The 21,833-nt window shown below is 43.5% G+C and overlaps 1 long non-coding RNA gene across 1 annotated transcript in view; it reads left to right on the top strand.

The window, feature by feature from the left end:
- Window positions 1–20,536, top strand: part of LOC134347470 (uncharacterized) — a 40,113-nt gene extending 19,577 nt beyond the window's left edge. The window contains exons 2-3 of the long non-coding RNA XR_010018167.1: window positions 7,920–8,003; window positions 20,154–20,536. This is a non-coding gene — a long non-coding RNA (uncharacterized LOC134347470). The remainder of the gene's footprint in view (window positions 1–7,919; window positions 8,004–20,153) is intronic.
- Window positions 20,537–21,833: the final 1,297 nt, after the last annotated feature.

Below are 21,833 nucleotides of genomic sequence, written 5' to 3' on the forward strand. Positions count from 1 at the left end.
CCTCAGAATGACCTACCCCTCCACCTATCTTTGTATCATCCGCAAACTTTACCACTAAGCCATCAATTTCATTATCTAAGCAATACACACAAAATGCTGGAGGAACTCAGCAGGCCAGACAGCATCTATGGGAAAAAAAGTACAGTTGACGTGTAGCCCCCCGGCCAGCCTTAGAGTCGCTCAGCTGGCTGTCGTCTAGGGAAACACCCCTCTGCCCCGCCAAACTGAGTAATTAGTTTGTGTGGATGCTGTGTGATGTACCCCACCCGCCCAAATAACAGACAATACACCAGATACGATTAAATGATTTACAGTTTATAGATATTACTGGAACTATATAATTAATAGAGAATAAAATATAACAGGAAAATAAAAGGTGCCACACTTATCAAAGTTCAATCTCTTCGTGCACAAACAGTTGGAGCTCAGGACCCTTCTTCTTCACCCTGCAACCCCTCGGACCACCTCGGCCGGCTGCCTGGGACCAACAATGGTTGGTAGAAGGCAGTGAGTGGGAACCAGATGCTCCACACGAGTCCGTCTCCAATTCCTCTCCTCGTCGAATGCCACGCTCAGGGTCTGACCCCGTTAGCGGACTCACAGCACCCAGTCCATCCTCTGTCTCTCTCTCCCGCCTTCTGCCTCCAAAACCCCACGCATACAATATCTTACAGACACACCAAAAGCATAGCAACTGTCCCAATTGGTTCGTAACATCTTCTTATCAGTAACGTGATCCAAACAAACTGCTAGCGGGAGGACTTTCTCAGCAGTTAACATAACAAAGAAGCCCTTTCAATTATAACATAACAACCAAGCCATTTTAATTAGACTATGCAGTGACATAAAAAAAAGAGACCCCTTACAGACGTTTCAGGCCAAAACCCTTTGGTAGGACAGGCCTGAAACATTGACTGTACTTTTTTTCCATAGATGCTGCCTGGCCTGCTGAGTTCCTCCGACATTTTGTGTGTGTTGCTCAGATTTCCAGCATCTGCAGATTTTCTCTTGTTTGCAATTTCATCATCTAAATCATTGATAAACAATGTGAAAAGTAGCGGTCCCAATACTGACCCTTGAGGAACACCACTAATCACTGGCAGCCAACCAGAAAAGGCCGCTTTATTCCCAGTCGCTGCCTCCTACCTATCAACCATTCCTCTATCCACACCAGTACCCTCCCTATAACACCCTAGGATTTTAACTTGTTAAGCAACCTCATGTGTGGCATCTTTTCAAATGCCTTCTGAAATTACAAGTGAATGATATCCACTGCCTCTTTTTTGTCCTCCTGTATAGATAAGTTTTTCCCTGTATCTTGCTACATGTGACCGATTGCGAACACACAATATCAAAGTGGATAGTAAAAGCTTTTTCAAGTATGTAAAAGATAAAAGAGAGAAGAGAGTGGATATAGGATGCTAGAAAATGAGGCCACAGAAATAATAATGGGGGACGAGATAGCATATGAAATATGTGAATATTTTGCATCAGTCTTCACTGTGGAAGACACTAGCAGTGTGCCAGATATTAAAGGGTGCAAGGGAAGTGAATGCAGTTACTATTACTAGGGAGAAGGTGCTCAAAAAGCTGAAAGACGTAAGGGTACATAAGTCACCTGGACCAGATGAACTGCACTCTAGGGTTCTGAAAGAGGTAGCGTTAGAGATTGTGGCGGCAATAGTAATGATCTTTCAAAAATCATTGGACTCTGGCATGGTGTCAGAGGACTGGAAAATTGCAACTGTCACTCCATTTCTTTAAGAAAAGAATAAGGCAGCAGAAAGGAAATTATCCACCAGTTAGCCTGACCTCAGTGGTTGGGAAGTTGTTGGTGTCAGTCGTTAAGGATGAGGTCATAGAGTACTTGGTGACACATGATAAGATAGGACAAAGTTATCGTGGTTTCCTTTAGAGAAAATCTTGCCTGATGAACCTGATGGAACTCTTTGAAGAGATTACAAGTAGTATAGATAAAGGGGATGCAGTGGATGTTGTATATTTGGACTTTCAGAAGGCCTTTGACAAGGTGCCACACATGAGGCTGCTTACCAAGTTAAGAGCCCATGGTATTACAGGAAAGTTACTGGCAGGGTTAGAGCATTGGCTGATTGGTAGAAAGCAGTGAGTGAGAATAAAAAGATTCTATTCTGGTTGGCTGCCAGTGACTAGCGGTATTCCTCAAAAATCTGAGATGCAAAGGGACTTGGGAGTCCTAAAAGTTAACTTGCAGGTAGAGTTGGTGGTGAAGAAGGCAAATGCAATGTTAGCATTCACTTAAGAATTCTAGAATACAAGAGCAGGGTTGTGATGCTGAGGCTTCATAATGCACTGGTGAGGCCTCACCTTGAGTATTGTGAACAGTTTCGCGCCCCTCATCTAAGAAAAGGTGTGCTGGCATTGGAGAGGGTCCAGAGGAGGTTCACAAGGATGATCCTGGGAATGAAAGCGTTATCACACAAGAAACGTTTGATAGCTCTGAGTCTGTACTTGCTGGAATTTAGAATGATGAGAGGGAACTCACTGAAACCTTTTGAACGTTGGAGGGCCTAGGCAGAGTAGATGTGGAAAGGATGTTTCCCATGGTGGAGGAGTCTAGGACAAGAGGGCACAGTCTCAGCATAGAGGGGCAATCATTTAAAACAGAGATGCAGAGTAATTTCTTTAGCCAGAGGGTAGCGAATTTGTGGAATTTATTTCCACAGGCAGCTGTGGAGACCAGGTTGTTGGGTATATTTAAGGCGGAGCTTGATAGCTTCTTGATTGTACATGGCATCAAAGGTTACAGGGTGAAGGCTGGTGAGTGGGGCTGAGGAGGAGAAAAAATGATCAGCCATGATTGGATGGTAGAGCAGACTCGATGGGCCAAATGGCCTAATTCTGTTCCTATGGCTTATGGTCTTATGTTTGTAATCAACCAATTTACCAGATTGGATGCTCTGTATGTTTGTCTTCCCGGCTAATTATAACATAGCTACCACTATCTGTATTGTGGTAGCCGTGGATCTGGGTGGAACTAGCTGATGAACCACCATTATTTGCAAAAAAAAAGTGTATGTGAGGGTCAGTGTTTGTTAAGTCAAAATAAGTATTAAAAATTGTTAAATGCAAGTTAGTCTAATATTACTTATTATAATTGCACCACACGGAGATTTGCACAATATTATACAACTTACATAAAATTGAGGTTATCTGTCCAAAACTGGGATTGCCTGCCTTTGTGTGGCGCTATACCTCTGGGATCCATTGTGAGCAAAGCAAGTATTTTCAGTCATAGTGGAGTTAAGTAACTTGCAGAGTGATGACCCAACGTTCTCTCTCACGCATCTTGAACTGAGCAGCTCAGACTCTGCCCTTAGTCAGTGAATGAGTCAGTGGATATGAATGCATCTACAATTACTCAGTGTGTTTAATAGATTTCTAAAAAATTGCACAGGGTTTTTTCATGTATGTTTTGTTTGCCTTGGCTAAGCTGTGTGTGTTCTGTCTCAGGAGACTGCTGTTTCCAAAGTCAGATATTCCCAATGAATAACATCCACATCAAAGAGTAGCAGTAATGAAAAAAATAATTTCATCTTCCTCATCCCCTTCTTTTTCTCCCAAAGGGGCATACTCAGCCTAGAACATGGTTTCCCCAGCTACCTTGTCGAGTGAGTCAGCAGCAAATAGAATTATATTTCACTGGTGAGCTTTGCACTCTGATGTTCTTTAATGTGAGCTTTCCATCAAGTATTACTGGATAATGATCAGACATAATCCTCAGTGTATTACTAACAGTTTGTGAAAACCAGGTTACTAACTCCACTTGCTTAGTGAGAATTTGTATTGGGGAATGTGTCACCTTATTCATGTATATAATATCTGTGGGTGCGGCATAGTAGTGCAGCGGTTAGCATCATGTTATTACAGCAGCAGTGACCCAGGCTGGATGCTGCCGCTCTCTGCAAGGAGTTTGTACATTCTCCCTGTGACCGTGTTGGTTTCTTCCGGGTGCTCCGGTTTCCTCTCATATTTCAAAGGCATACGGGTTAGTAGGTTAACTGGTCACATGGGTGTGATTGGCGTCATTAGGTCAGACAGGCCTATTACTGTGCAGTGGGCACGTGGCCAAGTGTTTAAGGCGTTGGACTAGCGATCTGAAGGTCGTGAGTTCGAGCCCCAGCCGAGGCAACGTGTTGTGTCCTTCAGCAAGGCGTTTAATCACACATTGCTCTGCAACGACACCTGTGCCAAGCTGTATGGGTCCTAATGCCCTTCCCTTGGACAACATTGGTGTCGTGGAGAGGGGAGACTTGCAGCATGGGCAACTGCTGGTCTTCCATACAACCTTGCCCAGGCCTGCGCCCTGGAGAGTGAAGACTTTCCAGGTGCAGATCCATGGTCTCGCAAGACTAACGGATGCCTTTATTATTTATCACTAATTTTAAAAATTTAAAAAAAAACTATATATATCTGCATGAATCACAAAGGATTAGGTGAGAGTGGAAAAGAAAAAATGCAGATCTATTCCAAGTACAGTTCAGGTGTGCTCTGCCTCGTAGTTCCCCGGATTGAGAATGATTTGCTACCATTTGAGGCTGTAGGTGCTGAGATGACTAATAAGCCTAAAGCTGGAATTACAGACTTGGGTGCGGGTAGATCAGGTGGAACCTGAGGGGTAGGTGGTATCTATCCAGAGCTTTGCAGTACCCACTCTAAGTTCTCCATTATCTTCATGCATACAAGTTCACTGCTTCTTGATACCCTGATGGTTTGTGCTCAGCATGAGGTCTTGAGGTCTTCAATCACACTTTTCCTCAATTGAGCAAAGCCCGTGCTGTTGCATTGAAGGTAGTGGTGGATTTCATTATTGACATCTGCATTCACTGAGAGATGCCTCCCAATATAGAATTATTAACAAACACGAGAGAATATGTCGACATTTCGGGCCGAGACCCTTTATTAGGAACTCAGGATCCAAATCCTGATGAAGGGTGACGGCCCAAAATGTCAACTGTTTACTCTATTCTATAGATGCTATCTGGCCTGTTGAGATCCTCCAGCATTCTGTGTGTGTTGCATAGAAGTATTGATCTATGTTGGCCAGCATCTCATCATGAATATGGGTTATGGGGAGCGGTACTCTGTGGTGAAGTGACTTGGTAAAAGGACTTTGTCTTCTAAATGGGAGGATTAAACCAATGTTCTTGTATGTTTCAGTGAAGGAATCGACAATAGTTTTGGAACTTGCCCTGTCAGTGTACATGCTGTCACTCAGTGATAGGGATCAACGTGGATTGCAGCTTGAACAGTTTGCTGCTCGTCCTATGAAGTAACTCCTCTCCATGAGGAGATTGTTGGAAAGGGGGATAAAGCACTGCCATGACAAGAACTGAGAAGCAGGTTGACACAATAATATAACCTTGCTTCACCCCAGTTTGCACTGGAATTGTATTTATGGTGGACACACTAGTGAGGGTCATGGCATACATGTCATTGTGGAGCTGACTAACAGAAAACATTTCTGAGGCTGGCCACATTTGAGGCTGATCCTCCATAATCGCATTCAGATGAGGGAGAAAACGACCATGAACTGAGTGGTCTACATTTTTTTCTTGGATTTGTTATCTAGAGGTCCATATCTATTGTGACTTTGGATGGACAGAATCTGTATTGGAACTGTGGAGACGGAAACCCAGTTATAATCCTGGGAATACATCACAATAGGCTTGGTCTGATGCTGATTTATCCTTTGTGTTGTTGATGAATCAAGGAAGACGGTGTCTGTATCAAATAATGGTGGAATCACACAGTTCAGAAGTCAGCAGACCAGTTCCATGGTCATGTGACCCCTGTGTTAAGGTTGCTTGCATAACAGAAATTTATCCTTACAGAATTCGCAAGTCACTCAGCAAAATTTCAAGACTTGGAATGAAATACACACTCATAGAATTTGTGAAATAAAGCAAATAAATAAAAGATTTCTTTGTTCAAATCACATTTCTTCATGCACGTGCAGGTGATGGAAATCATGATATTTATATTTTCTGGGCATGAAACACCCTACATCCCACCTCTCTCCTTAACACAGAAGTCACCTGTATATAACTGAGGCATAGATGATATGATACACATCAGGCAAACAACAAGAGCCATCTCATGGAAGGACATCTAAGTTTCCTCTCCAGACCCACACTTAGAAATATGTTCACAGAAGAGACCTGTAGATTCTGAAATCTGGAGCAACACTCAAGATGCTGAAGGAACTCAATGTGTCAGGCAGCAACAAAGGAGAGAAATGGGCAGTCGATGTTTTGGATCAAGATCCTTCAATGCCATTAATTCCAAGTCTTGGATTAATTTCCTAACAGCACTGTGAATGACAACATTTGAAACTTTGTGTTATTTAAAGAAGCTGTTCTACAATCACCTTTTCAAAGTCAATCAGAGAAAGGCAACAGATGCTGGTCATCTACCATTCAGTTAAATGCCAAGACATAGTTAATTAGAAATGAAACATTTTGAGATTATCTAACAATGTCTTTAATAGTCTTTAACTGCATGAATTCAATTTCTTTTGGCAAGTTGAATCAGTTACATCCTCCTTAAGGACTGCTGAGGACAACCATTTTTCCCTGAATTTTCACTAATCCCAATTTTCTCTGTACTTGCTAATTTAGCCTTAGGTTAAACAATGTCTCATTTCTAAAAAAATCATTGCAATTCAGATCCTGCCATGGAATTGCTTTTTGTATTTCTTTAAAATACTCTCAAAAACCTCTTATTTTGCCATACATTTAGACAGTGGATCTGTCATGTCACTTGTGAACAGCCTTGAAATATTTTGATACATAAAAGGCATTATAGAAATATTGTAAAGTGAAGTGTATATACTATAAAATAAGGAAGAGTTTTAAAACAATGAGCCACATTGTGTAAGTGCTCATGTGAAGCCCCACCCCATGACTCACTCAGCCAGTGATGTTAATTTTTCTGCCCGGAGTGTGTAAATTAGAGCACAATGACTTGCAGATGTTGGAAGCTGCAATTTGCAGCAGATTTTTCTTACTGCAGGGGCTGCGTTGCGCAAAGCCTTCACTTGGAAGACTGGTTCAGCTCACTAAAAAAAAATTGGACCCTGTGTTCTTAGCATTTCTACATATAAATCAGGAAATGTTAACTATTTGTTGACTGCAAGGATATTTCATCCCTGTGACCTGATTCATGTATTTTCATAGTCATAGATTCATGGAGCATTATAGCACAGAAACAGGCCCTTCAGCCCATCTAGCCTGTTCACTCCTCCCCAGCCTGCACGTAAACAAGTTACTGCAAATATCAAGGGACAGATATGTAAATTCTGTTGTCAAAACCCTGCAGTTTGCAATAAAGTCTGATTGAGAGTATTTTCTGCGCGCCAGCCCAGGGAAGTAAGGAAACCAATCCACACATAGTGTCTTGACATGAAACAGTAACTATACATTTTCCTCCATAGATGCCGCTTAACTCCCTCACTTCCTCCAGTCAGTGTGTTTCAGAAGAACGCCTGTCTGATTTTCCATCTACGTAAATTAATGGCTGGAAAGTCAGTGAACCGTGCCTACCTGATTTAACTGTACGTGTCATTCCCAGGAATTCCATTACAGCTGGGCATTAGTCCAGAAAGATATATCTCTGGCTTTTCCATTTTGGTTTTCATGATTGGTTACTGAGATTGTTAGTAAATGCTTCACAGCAACAAAGTGCACTCAAAGTTCTTCGACCTGAAACATTAATTATGTTTCTCTTTCCACAGATGCTACCTAATTTTTTTCTCTAGCATTTTCCATTTTGTTTTATATTTCAAGCAATTGCAGTTTATTTTTTGACTTTCAGACTCTCAGATCATTTCTTGTTTACCGGGATATGAACATTGAATTAGCCTGCTTTGTATCTTACAGATAATATGTTCAGTTGTAATCTCCAAATGCTACTGGAACAAAAGCAGCCACTAAAGCAGGAAAGCACATACCAGCAGGCTCAAGGTCAGTATGATAAGATAGACTCCTGACCTCACAATCTACCTCATCATGATCTTACTCTTCATTGCTTCCTTGCACTGCACTTTCTCTGTAGCTATTACATTTCTTTTCTAAATATGGGTATATTTAATGCCGAGCTTGACAGGTTATTGAGTAGTAAGGGTGTCAATGGCTGTGGGGGGACGACAGGGGAATGAGGTTGAGCAGTATAATAACAGTGGAATGGCAGAGCAAACTTGATGGGCTGAATGGCCTAATTCTGGTCCTACGTTTTATGTTCTGCATTGATATTATTTTACCTTTTTCTGCCTCAGTGCACTGTGTACTGATGTGTGCAACAGGCCAGGCAAGCGGTTAAAATTATTTATTGAGATACAGCATGGAATTGGCCCTTCTGGCCCTTCAAGCTGTGCTGTCCAGTAATCCCCCTAGCCTAATCATGGGACAATATACAATGACCAATTTCCCTACCAACCGGTATGTCTTTGGACTGTGGAAGGAAACCGGAATATCCAGAGGAAACCCACGTGGCCACGGGGGGAACGTACAAACTCCCACAGGCATTGGCGGGCATTGAACCCTGGTTGCCTGTACTGTAAAGCATTGTACTAACTACTCCACTACTGTGCTGCCCAATACTATTGCTTGGAATAAGTACCAACAGTACCAATTCAGCCAAGTCTAAGACCTGTCTTTTTACCTTTTCTCTTCCCACCATCGGAGATCTAAACAATCCTTTTAGGTGAAGGAAAGTGTGTTTGGATCCCTGCCGATCTAGTCTACTACATTCCTGAACACAAGAGATTCTGCGGGTGCTGGAAGTCTTGAGCAACCCACTCAAAATGTTGCAGAAACCCAGCAAGTCAAGCAGCATCTATGGGAGGGGAGTGAACAGCCGATGTTTCGGGCTGAAACTCTTGATCAGAACTGGAAAAGGGGCAGAAGCCCGAATAAGAAGGTGGGAGCTTCTTGTTCTCAAAATCTCCGCCCCTGCTTTTCTTGTTCTTGAAATGACCGCCTCTATATTAGAGAAATCAAATACCTGTTGTCGCCCTTGCCAGCCACCTTAATTTCTCCACTCCACTCCCACTCTGATCTATCCATCTGTGGCTCCTGCACCGTTATAATGGAGCCCAGTGCAAGGTTGAGGAATAGCACCTCATTTTCCAGCTGGGCTCATTGTAGGCTTCTGTATTTCTCCAGCCTTGGGTAACCTGTTTCTGTCTCTGCATCCAAAATGGTCAATTTTGTTGTTAGTCATATATCGGTAATACTGCTTCAGATTTGTTTTCTGATCTCTATTAGCACACCTTCACTTTTATCCGCTTCACATTATACTTTAATGGCACCTTCTAATAGCACAATTAACATCTCAATCCTGAATACAATGCTGGCTTCAACGGATTATAAATATTCCCTTGGCTACTCATTTCAGTTCAATCCGACTTTCTATTCCCACTCTGAGGCGTCTGTCCATGATGCCACGATGAGGCCAAGCTCTGGTTGGGAGGAGCAACACCTCATATTCCACACAAACTGTTGGAGGAACTCAGCAGGCCAGGCGGCATCTATGGAAAAGAGTAAACAGTGGATGATTTGGGCTGAGACCCTTCATCAGGACTCAGATGCTGCCTGGCCTGCTGAGTTCCTCCAGAATGTTGTGTGTGTTGCTTGGATTTCCAGCATCTGCAGGTTTTCTCTTGTTTGTAACCTATATTCCATCTGGGAAGCCTCCAACCCGATGGCATGAACATCAATTTCTCTCACTTCTGGTAATATATCCCCCTCCACTCTTTTCCATTCCACTTTCTGGTTACCCTGTCATCCTCTCTCTTTTCACCTGCCCATCACCTTCCTCTGGATCCCTTCCTCTTCCCCTTCTTCCATGGTCAATTGTCCTCTCCTATTAAATTCCTTCTTTTTCAGCTATTTTACTCTTCCAGCTTCTTCAACCCCGCCTCCCCTAGCAACCCACCTTCCACCCCACCTGCTAGCTTGTACTCCATTCCCTCCCACACCTTCTTATTCTGGCTTTTGCCTCTTCCTTTCCAATCCTGACGAAGGGTTTCAGCCCGAAGCGTTGACAGCTTATTCCTCCTCCATAGATGCTGCCTGACCTGCTGAGTTCCTTAGTATTCTGTGTGTGTGTGTGTGTGTGTGTGTGTGTTTCTCAAAATTTCCAGCATCTGCAGAATATCTTGTGCTTCCAAGTGTTCCCTATGTCCCATCCATACCCTTCTCCACTTTCTCTGCAACTTAAAACTAAGAATTTTCTCTCTTCTCAAGTCTGTTAGTGGGTGTTTGACTGAAATGTTAGCTGATTCTTTTTCCACAGATCTTGCTACCCAGCTGAATGTACTCAGCATTTTCAGTTTCGGTTTCAGAGTTTGGGTTACTTTGGTTTGGCAATGACGGCAAGTATTGAAGAAATTAACATGTTAAGAAATAGTGGTTTTGAGAGCAATGATTTGTTTTTGTCTTTTGTAATCCCTTGGAAACAACGATGACCTAACATTAATGCTGCAGTATTATCACAATTACATGCTGGGATATCCTAGCAAACTGGATTTCCAACTCAGTGAAGACAGTCTTAATGATATTATATTTAATAATGTGGGCAACTTGAAGTTAGAATATCACCGTCAAAGGAATGCTACAATGCAGAAAGAAACCATCTGTGTCAATGCCAGATCCTTGAGAAGCAATGTATTTAATCTCATTCTCGTGCTCTGTGCCACAGCATGCAACATTAATTTTCCTCATATTTATTCGATATTCTTTTAGACTCAAGGAGTTATACAGCACAGAAACATACCCTTTGACCCAGAAACATATGTCAGGGGTTAAATGGGATTGTTGGTTGGCATGGATGAGTTCAGAATCAAGCTTGTAATGACAACATACATAGTGGCCCACTTTATTAGCTACCTCCTGTACCTAACTGAGTGTATGCTTGTGGTCTTCTGCTACTCTAGCCCATCCATTTCAAGGTTTGTGTGTTGTGTGTTCAGAGATGCTCTTCTGTACACCACTGTTGTTAAGTGTGGTTACTTGAGTTACTGTCACCTTCCTGTCAGCGAGAGCCACTCTGGCCATTCTCCTCTGACCTCTCTTTTTTTTTTGGTGTGCGCGTCTGTGCGTGTACGTGTGTGCGTCCGTGATGATGTTTTTCTCATGGCCTTTTACAAGGCGCGGAACGAGAGAGAGAGACCGTGTGGCGCGCCACTCCTCACACAGATATTTTCACAGTATCTTCCCGCTATTTTACGAGGTCGAGTTGCGATCTCGACACTCAACCCGGCACGGATGGAAAGTGTACTTGGGAGCGGACCCGACTAGTTTCGAACCCGGGAACCTCCGCTCCCGGGTCCGGCGCCGATGTCACTATGCCACCAGCCGGCCCAAACCCTCTGACCTCTCTCATTAACAAGGTGTTTTTGCGTACAGAACTGCCACTCACTGGATGCTTTTTGTTTTTGCACCATTCTCTGTAAACTCTAGAGCAGGGGTGTCAAACTCATTTTAGGCCGCGGGCCGGATTGAGCAAAATGCGACCTCATGCGGGCTGGATCAGTTGTGCGTGCGCGTGCTCCCACAGTGTTCGTTGCCTTCGTTTTTTCAACCTGCTCTCATGTGTCTCAGTCTCTGCTATAACTACAAAGTGTTTCACTTTACAAATTTCATTTCCTTATGAAGAAGATTGCCTAGCAAGCATTATTTTTATGATTGGTATTAACTTACAGTCGTAGGCTGCAAGAAAGTTGTGATGACAGAGAGAAAAAATGATGCTATTTTGGCGAAGATTGTTTTGGGAGCCACACCCTTTCCATTAATAAACCATTTGAAATCGAACATTAGCAGACATAAATGTAGACCTAACGAAACAAATTGTAAATGTAGGCTATACAACTGCACCTAATTTTTACTAGCCTGCTTCCAGCAATCAAACTCGGACAACGAACACAGTTAGCCTCTAATTTTTATTGAAGTGATCACATTTACAATAATAGAATAGTCAGAAAATGAATGAATCACAATATTATGACACTCGATATTTCATCATGCATTTTGCTTACATGTCACAGTGCATCAAACAGCGTCACTCATTTTTCACTTGCTGCTTCCAGACACCTGACATCTCTTGGCTTTAACCAGCCTGTCAACATCAGGGGCCAGTTTCCGGGCAGTTGTGATTTTCATAATGTCATTTAGATGTCTGTGTGTCAGCTGCGAGTGCAGTTTGAATTTGTTAATGTTCATTACGGAGAACGCCTGGTCACAGAGATATGTTGTCCCGAATATGCAAAGGATCTTTGAGGCAAAGTGTGTCATCTTGGGGTACATCGGTCCCAGGTATTGATAGAATGAGTCCAGACCCACAGCCTCAAATTTATATTTCAAAGCTGAGTTACACTGAATTTCAATTAGTTCCATTTGGAGTTCCTCTGGCATATCTGATGCTACTTTACCATAGAACATAGAATAGTACAGTCTAGTACAGGCCCTTCGGCCCACATTGTTGTGCCGACCCTCAAACCCTGCCTCCCATATAACCCCCCATCTTAAATTCCTCCATATACCTGTCTAGTAGTCTCTTAAATTTCACTAGAGTATCTGCCTCCACCACTGACTCAGGCAGTGTATTCCATGCACCAACGACTCTCTGAGTAAAAAACCTTCCTCTAACATCCCCCTTGAACTTCCCACCCCTTACCTTAAAGCCATGTTCCCTTGCATTGAGCAGTGGTGCCCTGGGGAAGAGGCGCTGGGTATCCACTCTATCTATTCCTCTTAATATCTTGTACACCTCTATCATGTCTCCTCTCATCCTCCTTCTCTCCAAAGAGTAAAGCCCTAGCTCCCTTAATCTCTGATCATAATGCATACTCTCTAAACCAGGCAGCACTCTGTACCCTTTCCAATGCTTCCACATCCTTCCTATAGTGTGGCGACCAGAACTGGACACAGTGCTCCAGTGTGTGGCCTAACCAGAGTTTTATAGAGCTGCATCATTACATCGCGACTCTTACACTCTATCCCTGTACTTATGAAAGCTAACACCCCATAAGCTTTCTTAACTACCCTATCTACCTGTGAGGCAACTATCAGGGATCTGTGGATATGTACCCCCAGATCCCTCTGCTGCTCCACACTACCAAGTATCCTGCCATTTACTTTGTACTCTGCCTTGGAGTTTGTCCTTCCAAAGTGTACCACCTCACACTTCTCCGGGTTGAACTCCATCTGCCACTTCTCAGCCCACTTTTGCAACCTATCAATGTCTCTCTGCAATCTTTGACAATCCTCTACACTGTCTACAACACCACCAACCTTTGTGTCGTCTGCAAACTTGCCAACCCACCCTTCTACCCCCACGTCCAAGTTGTTAATAAAAATCACAAAAAGTAGAGGTCCCAGAACTGATCCTTGTGGGACACCACTAGTCACAATCCTCCAATCTGAATGTACTCCCTCCACCACGACCCTCTGCTTCTGCAGGCAAGTCAATTCTGAATCCACCTGGCCAAACTTCCCTGGATCCCATGCCTTCTGACTTTCTGAATAAGCCTACTGTGTGGAACCTTGTCAAATGCCTTACTAAAATCCATATAGATCACATCCACTGCACTACCCTCATCTATATGCCTGATCACCTCCTCGAAGAACTCTATCAGGCTTGTTAGACATGATCTGCCCTTCACAAAGCCATGCTGACTGTCCCTGATCAGACCATGATTCTCTAAATGCCCATAGATCCTATCTCTAAGAATCTTTTCCAACAGCTTTCCCACCACAGACGTAAGGCTCACTGGTCTATAATTATCCAGACTATCTTTACTACCTTTTTTAAACAAGGGGACAAAATTTGCCTCCCTCCAATCCTCTGGTACCATTCCTGTAGACAACAAGGACATAAAGATCCTAGCCAGAGGCTCAGCAATCTCTTCCCTCGCCTCGTGGAGCAGCCTGGGGAATATTCCACCATGAGGTCCCTGGGACTCATCCGTCCTAATGTATTTTAATAACTCCAACACCTCCTCTGCCTTAATATCAACATGCTGCAGAACATCAACCTCATTCATATTGTCCTCACCATTATCAAGTTCCCTCTCATTGGTAAATACCATGGAGAAGTATTCATTGAGGACCTCGCTCACTTCCACAGCCTCCAGGCACATCTTCCCACCTTTATCTCTAATCGTTCCTACCTTCACTCCTGTCATCCTTTTGTTCTTCACATAATTGAAGAATGCCTTGGGGTTTTCCTTTACTCTACTTGCCAAGGCCTTCTCATGCCCCCTTCTTGCTCTTCTCAGCCCCTTCTTAAGCTCCTCATAATTTGCCCTTCCCGAATTAAAAATTTTCCTGTCCTCTCTGAGTTCCTTCTCGAGCTGAGTGAAGACTTGGAAATGATTCTGAAACTCACTTTACAGCCGTGATACTTTGTCCTTGTACCTGTCCATGTTGTCATTATTCCCATGAGTGACATGCACAGACTGCAAAGAGGGGAAATGAGCTGGGTTGCTTGGAGATAATTGTATCTCCCACAGGTCTAATTTAATTTGAAAGGCACGAATGCTGTCATAGTATTCTGCAACAAGTTTATTGCGACCTTGCATGTTAACATTAAGCACATTTAAGTGCTCTGTTATATCCACCAGAAATGCAAGATCATGAAGCCAGTCTGGGTCATCCAACTTTGCCACTGGCTTCCCTTTCTCGTTCATGAATAGTCCAATTTCCGCATGTAATTGAAAAAACATTTGAGCTCAACCCCTCTGCTCACCCAGTGGACTTCAGTGTGGTAGGGTAGGCCGTGTCCAATATTACTTTCCGACAAAAGAGTGTCAAATTGCCGATGGTTGAGTTCCTTGGCTCTAATAAAATTAACCGTTTTGATTACTACATCCATGACATTGTCCATTTTCAGGGTCCTGCTACATAACGCCTCTTAGTGTATAATACACTGAAAATTCCAGAATTCCTGCTCTGGATTCTCTCTCTGAACTTTCTCTCTGAGTTTCACAACAACACCTGTCTTTTTTCCGACCATGGACGGTGCGCCATCTGACAGCGTGACTCCAGTCAACCCCCAGTCTGTCCAAGGCCTCGATGAGGCTGGGGAAAACGTCGTTCGCCGTTGTGGTGCTTGTCATGGGCACCTTATCCACAAACTCCTTGGTGACGGTCAAAGATGCATCAATACCACGAATAAATATTCCCAATTGAGCTACATCAGTCAGGTTGGTGCTCTCATCATTTGCAATAGGGAAGGCAATAAATGACTTCACTTTGTCTTTTAGTTGACTGTTCAAATCTCCTGCAAGGTCCTCGATTCTCTCTGCCACAGTATTTCTTGACACGCTGATATTACCAAAAGCCTGTCTCTTCTCAGGGCACGGCAGTTCAGCGGGTGTCAGCATGCATGCTTTGATGAATTCCCTCTCTGAGTATGGCTTCGACGCAGCAGCTATTTTGCTGACAATGATATAGCTGGCCTTGACAGCTCCATCATGAGTCTCTTGACTTTTGGTGAACACTGCTGTTTTTTCAGAGCTGCTTCAAGCTCGTTTACCTTTTGCGTTCTGAGTCGTCCAGCGTACTTGTCATATTTCTCTCCGTGTGACGTCTCATAGTGTCGTTTGATATTGTACTCTTTTGCCACAGCCACTTGTTGTGAGCATATCAGACACACAGGTTTGCCATTGACCTCACAGAAGAAAAACGATCTTTCCAATTATCATTGCCTATCCGACCTTCGATGTCAACCTTTCTTTTCCTGGAAAGCATTTTGAACCACAGCAGCAAACAGTCTCAGCCTTGCTACAGGTGTCACTTACCTGAGTGCTCTGTGTGTTTATACTGTGTCTGACGACATAAGTGGGGCCCTAGTGGTCTTCGGTGCAGGGTGGTAGGTGATCATGCACAGCGGGTGGTTACCTGCTGCCTATTGTTTTCTAAGTACACACAACAAGCTGCTGGCACAGCAGGCAGCACAGAGAGCGGTGGGAGAGAGAGCGACTGCGGTACAGATACATAACAAATGGTCATGAATTTACTTGTTTTTTTCCCCAAATCATCCCGCAGGCCAGTAGTTTGAGACCCCTGCTAGGGACTGTTGTGCATGAAAGTTCCTGGAGATCAGCTGTTTCTGAGATACTCAAACCATCCCTGGTACCAACAATTATTCAAAGGGTCAAGGTCATTTAGATCACATTTCTTCCATATTCTGATGTTTGTTCTGAACAACAGCTGAATTTCACGATCTTACCTACATGTTTTTATGTATTGAGTTGATGACACATGATTGGCTGTTGGATGATTGCATTAACGAGCAGGTGTACAGGTGTACCTAATACAGTGGCTGCTGAGACAGTTATAATAAACTTGATTCTGAACTCATCCATGCCAACCAACAATCTATTTTAGATAGTCCTATTTGTCTGTGCTTGACCCATATCCCTCTAATCTGTTCCATTCCATATACCTGTCCAAAATGTTATTATCATACATGTTTCAATCTTTCACCATAACACTGCCTTTTTGACATGCCTTTTCTGTTTCCTGTTGTAATCTGTGGTCTACCTCCCAGCCACTGTTGGGAGGCCTGTATATAACTGCCACCAACGTCCTTTTACCCTTGCAGTTTCTTAACTCAACCCACAAGGATTCCACATCTTCACATCTTCCTGTTGATTTAATGCCATTCTTTACCAGCACAGCCACACCACCCCCTCTGTGTACCTTCCTATCCCTCCGATATGATGTGTAACCTTGGACGTTCAGCTCCCAACTACAACCATCCTTCAGCCATGATCCAGTGATGGCTACAACATTATACCTGTCAACCTGTAATATTGCAACAAGATCATCCACCTTATTTCTTATACTATGCGCATTTAGATACAACACCTTGAGTACCGTATTTGCTATCCTTTCTGATTCCGCATCCCTAATGATTTGATACTCAGCCTGTTGGCTGCAACTAAGTCCCATCACCTGCCTGCCCTTCCTGACAGTCTGACTGCACGCTATCTTTACTTTTTTATCCTCTGTTCTATCCTGAGTCCCTTCACTCTGGTTCACAGCCCCCCCCCCCGCCAAATTAGTTTAAACCCTCCCCAACAGCTCTGACAAAAATTCCTGCCCGCAAGAATACTGGTCCCCCTCGAGTTCAGGTGAAACCCGTTACTGTTGCACAGGTCATTCCTCCCCCAGAAGAGATTCCAGTGATCCAAGAACCTGAAACCCTGCCCTCTGCAACAGCTTCTCAGCCACGCATTTATCTGCCAAATCATCCTGTTTCTACCCTCACCGGCGTGTGGCACAGGCGGCAATCCAGAAATTACTACCCGGGAGGTCCTGCTTCTCAGCTTTCCACCTAGCTCTCTAAATTCCCTTTTCAGGATCTCTTTGCTTTCCCTTCCTATGTCACTGGTACCAATATGTATCAAGACATCTGGCTGCTCTCCCTCCCTCTCCAAAATAAGGGCGCAATCTGAGATGTCCCTGACCTGGCACCTGGGAGGCAGCATACCTCCGCTACCGCTTCACCTGAGGTACTGCTTCTTAAAGACGTCCATGATGACTGGGAAGCTAGTGCCCATGGAGCTGGTCTTCATGTTTTCAGACAGTGGCAACACAGAGATCAAGACCTTACTCCTGACACAAAGTTCAAAGCAAATTTATTATCAGTGCATATGTCACCCTGAGACATATTTTCTTGTGGGCATACTCAACAAATCCATTGAATAATGGTCATAACAGAATCACTGAAAGACTGCACCAACTTGAATGTTCAACCAGTCTGTGAAAGACAACAAATGGTGCAAATACAAAAAGAAAGAAATATTAGGAATAAACAAGCAAGCAATAAGCATTGAGAACATGAGATGAAGAATCCTTGAAAGTGAGTGCATTAGCTGTGGGAATATTTCAGTGGTGGGAAAAGTGAAGTTGAGTTAAGTTATCTTCTTCGGTTCAAGAGCCTGATGGTTGAGGGTAATAACTGTTCCTGAACCTGATGGTGTGAGTCCTGATGACAGCAGCTAAAAGAGAGCATGTCCTGGCTGGTGAGGTCCCTGGTCATGGATGCTGCTTTCCTGCAACAGCGTTTCGTGAAGATGTGCTCAATGGTGGGGAGGGATATTTACCCATGATGGACTGGGCCATATCCACGACTTTTTGTAGAATCTTCTATTCAAGGACATTGGTGTTTCCATATGCAAGCTGTGATGTAGCCAGTCAATAGACTCTCCACTATAGATCTAGAGAAGTTTGTCAATGTTTTAGATGTCATGCTAAATCTTCACAAACTCCTAAGGAAGTTGAGGCACTGTCGTGCTTTCTTCATAATTGCTCATGATTCACTGGGCAGCAATGGTCCCTTGATACACATATGCTTTTGATACTTGAACTGTTTACAGCAGACTCGAGAAAGTGTGTTGTTTCTGATCTCAAACCAATAAAAACAATAAGCAAGCCTCCAAATCCGGGTATTCCCTAAACGGAAACCTTGGATGAGTTATGAGGTCAAGTCCCCTTTGAAGGCTAGAGCTGCGGCTTTTAGGTCGGGGGATACTAGTCGCTACATGGAATCCAGTCATGAACTCCAGAAAGCCATTAAGGGCGCCAAGAGGCAATACCGAGCCAAGTTGGAAGCCCAGGCTAACCAGAAGGATGCTGGTAGACTAAGGTAGGGTCTAAATGAGATCACTGGGCACAAAGAAAAGGCTGGGAATATCAATAACTGTGGCGCTTCTCTTCCTGATGAACTTAACGTATTCTATGCAAGATTCGAACAGAAGAGGAGCGTCCCGCTCCCTCCAGATGAACCGGACCTGGTGGCATCGAGATTCATCGTCATCGAGGAGGACGTTAGAAGGGCCTTCCTGAAGATAAATCCAAGGAAGGTGACGGGCCCAGATGGCGTCCCAGGATGGGTTCTCTGGGCCTGTGCAAGCGAGCTAGCTGGAGTGTTTGCTGACATCGTCAACTGCTCCTTCCTTCAGTCTAAGATCCCCTCGTGTTTTAAGAAGTCAACGATAATCCCAGTGCCAAAGAAGAGCAAGGTGGCATGCCTGAATGACTATCAACCTGTGGCTCTGACATCAATTGCTATGAAGTGCTTGGAGAGATTGGGTTTGGCACACATCAACCACAGCCTACCGGTCAACCTCGACGCTTTGCAATTCGCCTACCAGAGCAACAGGTCAACGGCAGATGCCATCTCTCTGGCCCTACATTCCTCCTTAGAACACCTGGAGAATAAGGACACATACGTAAGGCCCCTTTTCATTGACTACAGCTCTGCCTTTAATACCATCATTCCAAATAAACTGATTCCTAAGCTCTGGAACCTGGGCCTTAGCACTCAGATCTGCAGCTGGATCTTCAACTTCCTCACAGACAGGGCCCAGGTTGTAAAAATAGGGGACAAGCTCTCCTCTACAATCACTCTGAGCACCAGTGCCCCACAAGGCTGTGTACTCAGTCCCCTGCTGTACTCACTGTACACCCATGATTGTGTAGCCAAGTTTCCATCGAACTCAATATATAAGTTTGCTGATGACACAACAATTGTAGGCCGTATCTTGGGTAATGATGAGTTTGAGTACAGAGATGAAATTAAGAACCTGGTGGCATGGTGTGAAGACAATAACCCATCCCTCAACGTCAGCAAGACGAAGGAATTGGTTGTTGAATTCAGAAGGAGTATCGGACCACATGACCCAATTTACATCAGTGGTGCGCAAGTGGAACAGGTCAAAAGCTTTAAGTTCCTCAGGGTCAATATCACAAGTGACCTGACTTGGTCCAACTAAGCAGAGTCCACTGCCAAGAAGGCCCACTAGTGCCTTTACCTCCTGAGAAAGCTAAAGAAATTTGGCCTGTCCCCTAAAACCCTCACTAATTTTTATAGATGCACGGTAGAAAGCATTCTTCTTGGGTGCATCACAACCTGGTATGGAAGTTGTCCTGTCCAAGACCGAAAGAAGCTGCAGAAGATCGTCAACATGGCACAGCACATCACACAAACCAATCTTCTGTACTTGGACTAACTTTACCCTGCATGCTGTCGGAGCAGTGCTGCCAGGATAATCAAGGACACAACCCACCCAGCTAACACACTTTTTGTCCCTCTTCCCTCAGGGAGAAAGCTCGGGAGCTTGAAGACTCGTACAGCCAGATTTGGGAACAGCTTCTTTGCAACTGTGATAAGACTGCTGAATGGATCCTGACCCAGATCTGGGCCGTACCCTCCAAATATCCGGACCTCCCTCTCAGTTTTTTTTTCACTACCTTACTTTCCCTTTTCTATTTTCTATTTATGATTTATAATTTAAATTTTTAATATTTATTATCAATTTGTAATCTAGGGAGCGTGAAGCGCAGAATCAAATATCGCTGTGATGATTGTACGCTCTAGTATCAATTGTTTGGCAACAATAAAGTAAAGTAAGTAAGTAAGTAAATCCACTGAGAGAATGAATGTCCTCTCTCAGGCCAACATGAGAGAACCTTTTATCACTGGTTTGTACTCCACAGATTTTTCCAGTCATTACTGCCTATGTGCAGATACGAGGGACAATTTGAATTGCAATTTCAGAGGCTCCAATACTTGTTGAATGAGTATTTTGGTAGCACTCTGCAGTTAGACACCATCTGAGGAAAGCATTAACACTTCAAGTTAAAGACTCTTCTTTCACCTGATAACCGATTAGCAGAAAATGTAGAATTATCACCACCTGTGATTTACCATCAGATGTGTCATCTGCTTGGTCAATGACAACTTCCTTCCAATTTTGCCTAAAAGTTTGTAGTGGATGTCTTTTTGATACATTTGATTCTGTAATGGCTTCTTAATTGAAAGTCAATATTCCATGTTATTTCAAAGGCACTATGAGTGGCAGGAAAACTGATGGAATCTATTTTATACAGAGTTAATACATGCCTTCACTTTTGAAAGCACATACATGATTTTCTCCACAGTATGTTGATAATCATTATCAGTCTAAATGGATTCCAGTGATTTCATTTTGCATGTGTGGCCCAGATATTTTTGTGCAATTTGCCAAATTTTCACCCAGACATATCAAATCTTTGCGACCTGACATTTTTTCCATAGTCTGAAAAATGAAAGACATGCAAAACAAGAACATCGTGCCTTACTTCGACCATTGGCAAATTATTTGTCACCAATAGCACCAATGAGTGCTATTTTTTAAATTTTTGTTACCTTGTTTGGGTAATCATGAAATCAGAAGACTGATGAGAGCTGAAATGTTTGACCTCCATTTTTTCTTGAAATAGCAATGAAGATAAATGACCTTCCAAAAAAAGTGCCAGTGTTTCTTGTGTTTGATTGTGTTGACAAAAAGGATCAAGACGCTGAAACTCTATGCTTTAGACCATAAGATATAAGAGCAGTATTAGGCCATTGGGCCTATCGAATCTGCTCGGCCATTTCATCATGGCAGATCCATTATTCTGCTCAGCCCCAATCTCCTGCCTTCATCCTGTATCCTTTCATACCCTGACCAATCAAGAATCAATCAACTTCTGCCTTCAATATACATAACAACTTGGCCTTCACAGCTGCCTAAAGAAATCATACCAAATAACATGTAAAAATACACAGCCAATATGAAGTAGAAATAATGTATGTACAGTGTAGTATCACTTACGGGAATCGGGAAGACAGCGCAGAGCACACTGATGATAGTGTGTTAGGCTGAGTCGGAGTTTGGGTGGTGCAGTGGCCCCCACCCTCCAGGTCGATGAGCGATACATTGCCGCGAAGCATGCAGGAATGCAGCGATAGCCAGGAGG

This window comes from Mobula hypostoma, chromosome 6 (assembly GCF_963921235.1).
Source record: "Mobula hypostoma chromosome 6, sMobHyp1.1, whole genome shotgun sequence".
Classification (NCBI taxonomy): domain Eukaryota; kingdom Metazoa; phylum Chordata; class Chondrichthyes; order Myliobatiformes; family Myliobatidae; genus Mobula; species Mobula hypostoma.